The sequence below is a fragment of the Pseudorca crassidens genome, chromosome 7, assembly GCF_039906515.1.
Source record: "Pseudorca crassidens isolate mPseCra1 chromosome 7, mPseCra1.hap1, whole genome shotgun sequence".
In the NCBI taxonomy this organism is placed as follows: Eukaryota; Metazoa; Chordata; class Mammalia; order Artiodactyla; family Delphinidae; genus Pseudorca; species Pseudorca crassidens.
This window is the reverse complement of record NC_090302.1, coordinates 35,271,579-35,282,396: the sequence shown is the minus strand read 5'-3', so window position 1 is coordinate 35,282,396 and position 10,818 is coordinate 35,271,579. Positions and strand designations below refer to the sequence as shown.

At 48.9% G+C, this 10,818-nt stretch overlaps 1 protein-coding gene across 1 annotated transcript in view; it reads left to right on the top strand.

Annotated features, from left to right (window-relative positions):
* Positions 1-3,785: 3,785 nt before the first annotated feature.
* FRMPD1 (FERM and PDZ domain containing 1) overlaps positions 3,786-10,818 on the top strand; it is an 86,205-nt gene continuing 79,172 nt past the window's right edge. The window contains exon 1 of the mRNA XM_067743905.1: positions 3,786-3,907. The gene's annotated coding sequence lies outside the window, so the exon portion shown is untranslated. The remainder of the gene's footprint in view (positions 3,908-10,818) is intronic.

Here is a 10,818-nt window from a genome sequence, read left to right as displayed (position 1 = left end):
TGTCTTGCTCTATATGAATATTGGATCATTAGATGCTATCCTCTCACCAAAAATGACTTCAGAATGACAAAAACAGAGATTAAAAGTGATCTATATTGAAATGACAGCTGTTAGGGTAAAACTCTTTTGAGAATCTAATGTAGATTTTATTCATTCATTTAACAAATATCTATGGGGTTCTAGGAGGATGAAAATAAAGAAGATAATGTCTTTTACAAGGAGGTCTCAAAAAAGACAGACGTAAATAAACCATTGTGGTGAGGTGTGGTGTGAAGAATATACCAAGCACAACCTTTGGTTCTGCTGATTTTACCTAAGCTTTTGAAATATATAAACGTTTTTCTTTTATATAAAAAAAGAATATACCAAGCACAGCCCAGGCACAAAGGAGGGACTGGGGAGACCTCAGAGAGAGGAAGATATTTTTGACCAGGATTTAAAGGAGGAAGAAGAGTTTGTCTGGCAGGCTGTGGTAAACATGGGGAAATGGGGAAGGCTCCCAGAGCGAGGCAGTAGCTTATGCAAAGTATTTGACAGTATGGGATTTAGAATCCCAGTGCAGCTATTTTAAAGCCGTGGTTTTGTAGATAAGTGACATTACTTCTTGGAGCCTCAGTTTCCTTCTCTGTAAAAGGAGCATAGTAATCTTCACTGCATATACTGATTATAAGCATGACTAATAGTGCTGGCTAGCAGGTAATAAATGCTGTTTCATCTCCAATAACTCTTTATAGAACATGCCTAGGTTGCAAGTTGTCTTATTATGTTCCCTCTGCAGAGGAAGATACCTAGAACTGAGAGCTTATGGAACTTCCCCAAGATTACATAGGTTAACAAGTGGCTGTGTTAGGATTTGAACCCAGGCAGTTTGGCTTGAGACTGTTTTAGCACAGTGTTCCATGCCTTTTATTACATGAGATATTGTATGTAAAGCACTTAAAAAAGTGACCTGTAGCATAAGTTAATAAGTTATAGCTATTTTTACTATTGTAAAGTACAATTGCCCTAGGAACATGAGGTTTTCGGTGTGCAGGTATGGGGTGAGGTGGAGATGGGGCTGCAGCAGTAATGTGTTGGATAGCTGAGGGGCTTCATGCCATGCTAAGGAGTTAGAGCTTTATTGCCAGGCTAAGAAGGAACAATGGAGTTACCTTCAGCAGGAGAGTGACTTGTCAGATTTATGGATTAAAAAGGTTACAGGCAGCATGTGGCAGATGAATTGCCAATAGGCAAGGCTGGAGCCTTTTACTACAGCTTCACCAAGAAATGGGGAGGCTCCAACTAAGGCAAGGACAGCAGGATAAAGAGGAGGGGATGAGTATAAGAGATGTTATGGACACAGAGTTGACTGTATTTAGTGACCAGTAGGATATGAGGGCCAGGAAGAGGGAAGAGTCTAGAATGTTCCCTTGGTTTCTGGTTTAAGTCCCACTACCATTTGAGATATGGAAGCAATGCAGAAGGGGTAGTTTAAGGAAGATGGGAGTTTGGTTTTGGCTCTGTTGAGACTGTGGCACCTGAGGGGCATTCAGGAGTTGCAGCAGCCAGTTGTGTCTCTGGGTTTGGAGCACAGAAGGTCTGAGCTGAAGAACAGAATTGCAGTGGATAGAACTGCTCAGTTAGGGTGAAGAGAGAAAAGAGACCAAGAGGGGACACAAGCAACCTTGGTATTTAAGCAGCAGGCAGACAAGGAAGGCTGAAGGGGGATGAGGGATCAGAATGGCTGAGTGGGAACTCAGGGGCCAAAGGTGAAATTGTTGACACAAATATACATAAAGCACCTGAAGATGCAGACACCTCTAGCATGGGCAGCTAGGACATTGTGAAGGACAGGACAAAATTCCATGGGCGAAATTTGTACTCACTGGACAAGAGGGTTGAGTTTTTATTTTCCTTTTTGACAAGTGAACTCTTCGGTCTTTAATCTGCATTTGGGAGAGTAATTTGATTATTAATCTTTATCTACAACACATAATTTTAAAACTTAAACTTTATTTAGAGATAATTGTAGATTCACACGCAGTTTTATAAGCAACAATATGGAGAGGTACAACATTTAATTTTTTAGAAGCTGACTTTATTTCCTCATGGCTTCAGAATTTTCCATTTTTGTTCACTTTCCCTAATGGTGCTTATTGTGGGGGCAGAACTCTGTACACTCTAACTAGAGAGGAGACAGGTGACGGAAGCAGACCCCAAGGAGTGAAGGGCTATCTCAGCCCATAGATCTGGGTGCAGAGGGGCTGGGGCACTGAGAGAAAAGGGAGTTTTGGGTGGAGGTGCCTAGGAGGCCTTTTAAAAATGGAGCCTCTCAGGAGACCCTTTTTGGATAGAGGTCTGGATTTGAGAATGAAGGATGAGAGGAGGTGGGTGCTGGAGGGCCTTTCTTCATCCAGGCCAGTTGGGCTCCAGCTCCAACTGCTGCAATGCTGCTGCTTTGTTTTTGGGGGCTTTTTGGGTTGGGGCGGGAAATGAGGACACACTTGTGAACTTGTATTTGTGCTCCATTCCACCAGCAAAATGATCTAACATTGATGGTACCCCTTCCCTACTCAAAAACTCCTCCCGTGGTCCCTGCTGACTCTGCTGCTTCAGCTCTGGGCTCCTGAGCCTCCCCACTGGGCTCTCTCTCACCTGGGGGGTCTTTGTTGCTGTGGTCTGTGCCTAGAAGGCTCTCTCCACACTGGTCCCTTTCACTGGCAACCCCGTTGCCCCCAGGTTTCTGTTTGGAGGGCATCTTCTCCAGGAGGCAGTTTTCCCTCAGCCGGTGTGGGCACCACCTGCCATGCCCCCCTTGGCCCCTAGGATAACACTATGGTTACAGGAACTGCACTGTATTAGCAGTCTGCTAGACAGTACATTTCTGTGAAGGTAGGAACTGTGTTTTATTCGAGGCTGTATCTCTAGCGTTTAACACAGTACAGAGACCTAGTAGGTGTTGAGTAGCTATTTCGACAAGAAAGAATTCTTGGACAGAAGCATGCAAAGGAGGGGGGGATGGATAGAGAGGTGGTAGCACAGGAGCCAGAGGAGTGGGTGGGTAGCCCAGGGAGTCAGAAGAGGGCTGAGTGCAGAGTCCTTAGGGCACCCCAACAGTTTAGGGCTTTAGGGTTTGAGAAGCCCTCAAGAAGACTAGGAAGGAGTGGCTAGAGAGATTGGAGGAACCAGTGCCCCAGAGCAGGAGTTTGCAGAGGCAGGGTAGGTGGACCATAGTGCCATATGTGGGCCCACCCCTTACACCTCCCCTCAGCCCGAGGGGCTGTGTGTGTGTTGTGGGGTGTGTGTTAGGGGGGGCAGTCGGGATCATCTTCATCTCGCAGAGTCCCGTGTAGCTGGAGCTCTTCAAAACGCCTTGGAGTACAAGAGCCAGTGGAAGGGAGGTGTGAGAAAGGGGGGTCGTTCCTTGGGACTCTTCTGAATTCCTGTTCTGGCGCCACCGCCGCCGGTCCGGGTGGCCTTGAGGAGCCCTTTCCTCTCCCGGCCTCAGTCTCCTGGTGGGTAACCGGCGGACGCTGCGTGCCCACGCGGGAGCTGGGGAAGGCCGGCGGAGGCAGGGCTCGGGTGGGAGCGGGACCGCCCACTGCGGCGGGCCGGGACCTCCCGGGCCCGCGGAGGCGGCGCGCGGGGCTCCTCCCCCGGGGCGAGGGTCGCGGCGCAGGCAGCTGTCGGCCCCGCAGCTGCAGCCTCAGCACCTGCCGCGGCCAGACGGCGCGGGCGGGCGCGGCCTGGCTGTGCTCCCCCACTCCGGCTGCAGCCGCGGCGCGGGAGGCGGAGCCCGAGCCGAACCCGAGCCGAGCCGCTGGCTGAGCCTTGCCCGCGTCCGTGCCCGCCGCCGGGCGGGGCCGCCCCTAGCCGAGAGCGTCAAGTCCGCCAGGTCCGCGTCCGCGCGGCTGGCGCCTCCTTGCAGGTAAGGGCGAGGTCCCGGCGCCGCAAAGTTTTGGGGGGACTGCCGGTCCCTACGCCCCGGGCCTGCGCCTCCGGGAACTGCAGACTGCTTGCCCCGCGGCTTAGTCCGCGCCGCCCTCCGCCGTGCGCTCCGCTTGCACCTCCGGCCCCCGGTGACCCGCGCCCGCCTCCAGTCCTCGTGCCCCCACTCCCGGCGCGGGGCGCGTCCGCGGTCTCGCTCAGGGCCTGCAAAGGTTAAATCTTTACACGGCATCAATGTATTGCTTAAGATTTCGAGATCTGCATGGTATAGTGCAAAGAGCGGCAAACCGGCAGGTGGGAGACCAGGGTTCAGGTGCGGCCACGGCCAGAGCCAACTTTCTGAGTGACCTCGGACCAGCCTGCCCTGCCGGATATCGACGGCTACACCTGAACCGGGAGGGGTTCGCCAGGGACGATCACCTGAACCGCCCTGCCTGTGTTGCCACTTTGTGAGTCGAGGGGCACCCCTGAGTGTCTCAGCTCCACAGCTCCTTGGGGGTGGAGAGGAATGTTGGGACCTACAGAAGTCAGTATCGGGGGTCACGTCGTTTACCTGCAGCAGCTTTGGCTGAGCTTCAGGAGGGGTTTTGAGTCAGCTTCTGGAAATAAAGGATGCTCCCAGGGCTTGGAGTTGGGGCCCTGGCTCCTGGTGGCTCCTCTGCCCTCCACTGACTAGGTAACCTTGGGCAAGTACCCCTCCCGGTTGTTGCCACCTATAAAATGGGGCGGGCGGGGAGGCATTGTGCACTAGATCATCATTGAGATACATCCGCGGTAAACGTGCAGAAGTGAAATGTCCGGGTCTCTGAATTTGGGGTCAGTTTGCGCAGAGGCAATATTTCACCAAGAATCCACCAAGCACTTGAAAATGGGCGTTAAGAAAATAAAGGAGGTATTTGCAGTTTGCTTTGGGAATCCCGAAATAGACATGGTAAGGATTGGTGAACGCTCTCCTTGCCTCCTTCAGTGCTTTGGCCCATCATAAAATATTCAACGGCATAATGATTTGTTTTCAAAGTGGCTTATAGATCAGGAAGCATTTCTGTTTGTGAGTCAGTTATTTTAGTAAAAACCTCAAAATACTTGTTTGAGGGAAAAAGTAATGCACTGATCTAGAGGTCCTGACCCAGAGGCCAGCATCTCCTCATATCTAGTCTAAAGCCACGGCTGAGATGTTTTCTAATCAAGACGAATCAAAATAACTTACAGGTCAGGCATCCTTTGGTGGGTGTTCAACATAGCAGTGATTGGAGAGGCCAACAGTTCAGCAAGTGCATATTTTCTAGGACAGGTGAATTCTGGTGCAGCGACAGCAGAACAAACACAAGGTAGTTAACTGTGACATCCTAGAAGGTGAACTTTGTGCTTTTGTCCAATCTCTTATCCCCCTTGTGCTGCAGTTAGTTTCTGCCCAGTGTGTGGGTGAAATCCATTACTATGAAATGATTCTTATGGAAGTGATTTTATTATTTTATTTCCTTCCTAGACTTCCTGGTTTTAAGTTTCAAGCTTTATGAAATCAGAGGACTAGTGAGAGTGTTTTGTGACTGGAGCAGGAAAATGGCAGAGTTGTGGCACATAAGTTTGCCTTTCCTGAACTATATAGTTGAAGCTAATTTGTCCAGAGCCTTTGATCTCTCAGATGCATTCAAATGCCACCAGTCTTTCCCCTCTTCATTCTTCAATGGTTCAGCAAGAATTTTCTCAACTTATTCAGGAGGAAACAAACAGGAAAAATACTGACAGGCTGTACCCTCAAGGAGCTCAGATTTTAGTGAGGAATAAAGAAGATTATACCACAGGGCATTCTGGGAGCTAAACCCTGGGACCTCTGGGAACACTGACGGGGGGTGAATTCTAACTGGGGAGACTGGGGAAGTCTGCACCATGGAAGGTGGAAGGAAGAAGAGGATTCAACAGGTGGTGAAAAGCAGAAAGGCCACCTTAGGTCACGGAACTAGAATGAGCAAAGGTACGGAGGCAGGAAAGCACAGGACCCAGATGGAGAAGAGCGAGTCTGGTGGAAGCACAAGACAAGGCAGAACACTTCAGAGGACAGTGGAAAGAGGTTCAGGAGGCTCTGACCCTGGGCTGGAATCCACACTGATTTGGGGATGTTGGACCTCTGAGCCTCACTTTTCTCATTTGTAAAGTGGGAAGAATAATAATTCCAAACTCACAGGGTTAAATGAGATCACAGGGTATAAAAGTGTCTAACAGAGTGTTTGCATACAATGGGTGTTTGATAAGTTAGTTCCTCTTATTAGCAAGTTCACAGGCAAGCTCCATAAATGTTGGAGTATATAAACAGTACTTTTGTTTTAGCAATATGTGTTGACTTAGAACCTCACCACCAGGATGGAGTTCCTGTGACAGTGTGATTTGTATTCAAGATGCCTCTTGATTCAAGGGGCAGGGGCTTTTTGTTATATGGTGCGTGCTCAGACCAAACACTGACATCAACGGCAGCCAATGCCCTGTAAATACTGTTAAGTGGTGGGAGGCCACAGAGGGGTTAATTGGAAGATGGAATCCCTGCCTCCACAAGCTTATCATTAGTGCTCAAGGACCCCAGTCTGGGGGATTTGACAGTTAGACGCAGTTATAAATAGATCAGCCTTATCCATGTATACTGGGAAACTGGGTGCCGCTCCTGTCTGCCTTAGTGTAGGCAGGGGCATTTGTAGTAGCCAAGGAAGGAGAATAGGACAGGGGGGTAAAGAACAACATTGCAATACCTTACGTCCCTGGGTAGCACCATGTAGCATCTACAGTACTGTCCTTCATTTGTTCATTCAACAGTTATTCATAGAACACCTACTCTGTGCCAGAGAATTATTCCAGGTACCCCAGGAATACACTGGAACAAAAGGCAAGATCCCTGCATTCCTGGAGTGTAGATTCTAGTTGGGGAAACGTAATAAACAAGTAAATACATAAATAATTACAGGTGGTGCAAAGGGCTGGGAAGGAAATAAGCAGCGTAATGTGAGAGAAGGTAAGGGGGGGGGTGCTCCACTTGAGGGTGGGCAGGGAAGGCCTATCTGAACCATGGAGAGGTAGAGAGAGGGAACCAGTCATGCCGAGAACTGAGGGAGGGTAGCCCAGCACTGGAAGAGGCTGGGCAACTCTGCGTATGAGTATGCAGACCCTGGGGCCACACCACCTGGATTTGAATCCTGGCCCCTCCGACAACTAAATATATTCCACGGTCAGGTTATTTAATCTTCTGGGCTTCAGTTTCTTCATCTGTAAACTGGGGATAATAACCCTACCTGATAGGGTTGCTATGAGGATTAAATGCGTTGCTATATGTAAAGTACTTAGAATAGAGCCAGGTATGTAGCAAGCACCAAATGAAAGTTAAATTAAGGGGAATGAGCCGGGGGCTGGGGGAGGTCTGTTCCAGGCAGAGGGAACAGCAATGCAAAGGCCTGGAGGCCTGAAAGGACTTGGTGTGTTCTAGGCCCAGGGGGGCTATCTGTACAGCCCTGTAACTGTGGGTGTCATCCCCACAGTTATTGAGGAGACTCTGGAGCAGGTACTCTGCCTCTTCAGTACAAAACTATGTTTTAGGAGTTTTGAAAAGAGGAATACCCAGCCACAGCACTCCCACCTGCAGGATCAGGCCCTGAGTGGTGTGATGAGCTGCTGCTGCTTTGGGGACATTTCACTGTAGACCCAGTTCTGCAGGCAAGGCAGGAGCTGGTCCAAGAGAACTTTGGCCACACTGAACTACAGAAGCTGGAGCCCTCGGGGATCCCCAAGTCGGTCTGCTTTGGTGGACACCATCCAAGTCTATTAAAGTTGTTGACAGTTCACCTCAAAAAAAAAAAAACAAACCCTCTCTTGCCTTCCCTTTCCTGCCCCCTCCTCCTTGACTCTCTGTTCCTCCCTCCCCTCTTCTCCTTTCCCCTCACGCCCTCTCTCTCACTGCAACCCTGAAGAGCAGTGCCCGCGGAGATGCTCATTGATGTGCCAAAGGGAAGCTTGAGTGAGGCTGAGCCCATGGTGCCACCAAAGCTAGCCTTGCCCGCTCGCTGTGGGATACCCAATGGCCAGCATACCCCTCCCACTCCATGCTGGGAGCGTCACAGCAGGGGAGTATAGTCATTTGTGACCTACCCGCTCCCTTGATCCCTCCTCCTTGAAATCTAATCACTCAAGTCCTGTCATTTTTACTTCTAAAATCTCTCCCAAACATGTCCTTCTCTTTCCATTCTCTCTCTCAATGTTAGGCTTGTTTCTTCTAACATGTGGCCCAGAGGCCTTCAGTGGGTCCCTTGTGTATGGAGAATGAAGTCCAGGGTCCTCAGCCTGGCAGACACCATGGGCTGTCTCCATCCTGTCTCTCAGTCCCCCTCCTCCCTCACCTGGTCTTCCGCACTTAATCCCTCCCACCCCCCAGGTCTCCAGGGCTTTGCTCGTCCATCTGGCCCCTGTGCCTAGCATATGCCTCAGCCATGGTGGTGGTGCCCATGCCTGAAGGCCCAGCTCAAATCCTATGTGCCCTGGGAACTGTCTTCCAGATCCCTTTGTCCCAGGGTCTTCATCTTCACCTGACCTCCCACCTCTGCACTTAGTACCTCTCATGGAGCAGCATCGCTGTCAACCTTGAAGGATTCTGTGTGCGGCCACTTGTGTAGGGAGCCATGGCCTTGAGAACTCCCTGGGAGGGTGGGCATAACACCCTTCTTACGTCTACCCCACAGCCCTTCTCGCAGAGCCCAGCCCTAGTGATATGCGTTTGCTGTACTGGAGTGACAGAAGCTGGTGATTTTCCTGAGTTCTGAAATGGTTTGAGTCAGGCCAGAAACATGCTGCTAATGCAGAGGGGCTGAACTCACTTGCGACATTCAGGTGCCTCGAAAGGTAGGCCCTTCATTTGATGAAGAGTTGATGTAACCTCAGAGATGAGTCTGAGTTTTGAGTTTAGCTATTCAAGATGGCCTATTTTAATAAATATGCTATGTAAAATTTGAACCTTCAAGCTAGACAGACTTGGCAAGAATTGTTCCTATTGTAGAAGGATTCTGCCCTGTACCAAAAAGATTTGGTATGGAAAGCTTTTCAAATACCAAACATGCCTGTATACTTAATACCAATCAGTATATAAAATTCTGATTTATGCACAGCTGTTATAGCTGTACTTCTACCATAGTCAGAGATATACACCAGACTTACCACACATTCATGGAAGCAGGGTAATGCAGTCTTAAATTTGTTTTGGTAACTACAGATTACATTATGCAGCTCTGCAAATGGGAGGATTAAAAAAAATAATAACTATCTGCTTGATGGACAATAGGAAGTTTGATTTAGTGCCTGGCCGATTGAAGTAAGGGTAGTAGCCATTTATGTTCACTAAAGTGAAACAGTAATTTCAGGGACCCACCTGATGTTTGGAGACCTTTTTGCCAGTGGTGAGAAATGTTTCTGGCTTCCGATCATTTCACAAGCTGGCTGCTAAATGATGTGTGCGCTTAACACTGGTTCTTATGGAAAAAAAAAAAGAAAACTCTAATTACAAGCTAGAAATGGGTACGGTGGTTTATCTAAAAGTATGAAAGTGTGTTCTTTTGACCTTTCTTGACGAATGATCAGAGAAGCTCAACCATTTCAGTAAAAGGGTAACGTGGCAAACTTTCAAAATCCTGAATGGAAAGAGCTTCAGAGGAATTCATTCAGCTGCAACAGTGCTTAGTTCTCTGAGAGTTTAAGAGAAGACAGATGTGCAGGCAGATGCAAAATGCTGCACTTCCTGTTCTCTGAGTATCCAGAATGCAGGGTGTAGGTTAGAACCTGTTACAACCAGTGGCAACAATAGCAACTGCCATCCCTGCAAATAACCTCTCCAAGGCTAACGTGTAAGCGTCACGTGGTTAAGCTTCTGAGCTACTGCTTTGTTGTTTACTTTGTTCCACGTGTAGAATTCAGAAGGATGCAAAAGGAAGAGCAATTATCAAAATAAAGATGAGGGTGCCATTGATTTGTTCTTATGAAAGCAATTCAGTTGGTAGCTGGAGCGTGTGTTCTCTCTGGTTTTCCCTGGAGAGGGACATCAAGGCCAGGCTGTCCAGGGCTCCTCTGGTACCGGTGTGCTGTTGGCTCCTGGCCAGCTTAGAGGTGACGTCCGTATGGAGGTATATGCTTTTCCTCTTCCTTTCCTCCCTGAGGATGAGGGACATTTTGAATATAGAAACAGGAGGAATGATTTCTTTTTGGAGCTCATTCCTGGGTAGTTGCAGTACTTAGTTCTTCACAAAAAGCTGTCGTAAGTTTCAGTGAGAGCATTCCCTGTCTATATGCTGAAAAGCTAGATTCACACAGGATATTTTAGCCAAAAGGCATAGACCTTCAAACAAAGTTGCCAACTCTGGAGAAGATCAAGTGCAGCCTTTGTCTGGTGCAGGAATCTTCCTAGCACACCCAGCCTCTGTGCTCAGACCTGCCCATCCCCCAGGCATTCCTAGTCCCTTGTTAGTTGGCTCTGACTATTAGAAAGTTCTTCATTATGCTGAATCAAGCTCTTCCTCCAGGCAACGGCTGTCCCATCGGCCTTGATTCTGCCCTTTGAAGCCCCACACAAAAATCCATTTCTTCTTCCCCATGACAGGCTTTTTAGCCATTTGGACATTCAGACACGGGGATTAGGTTCCCGAGTCTTCACTTCTTCAGTCAAAATGACCCCAATTGATCCAGTCCCCTGAAAAAGACAGAGCTAAGAATTGGACACAGCTGTGCAGGTGGGGTCTGAGGAGCCTGACTTCAGAGTCTGTCCTTATATCAGCACAGCCTGCAGACCAGTTAGGCCCCCTGGGGGGCCCCCCTAGAGTTTGCTCTCAGCTTCCTCTTCTGGACTCTACACTGGGCAACTGGGGACCTGTGTGC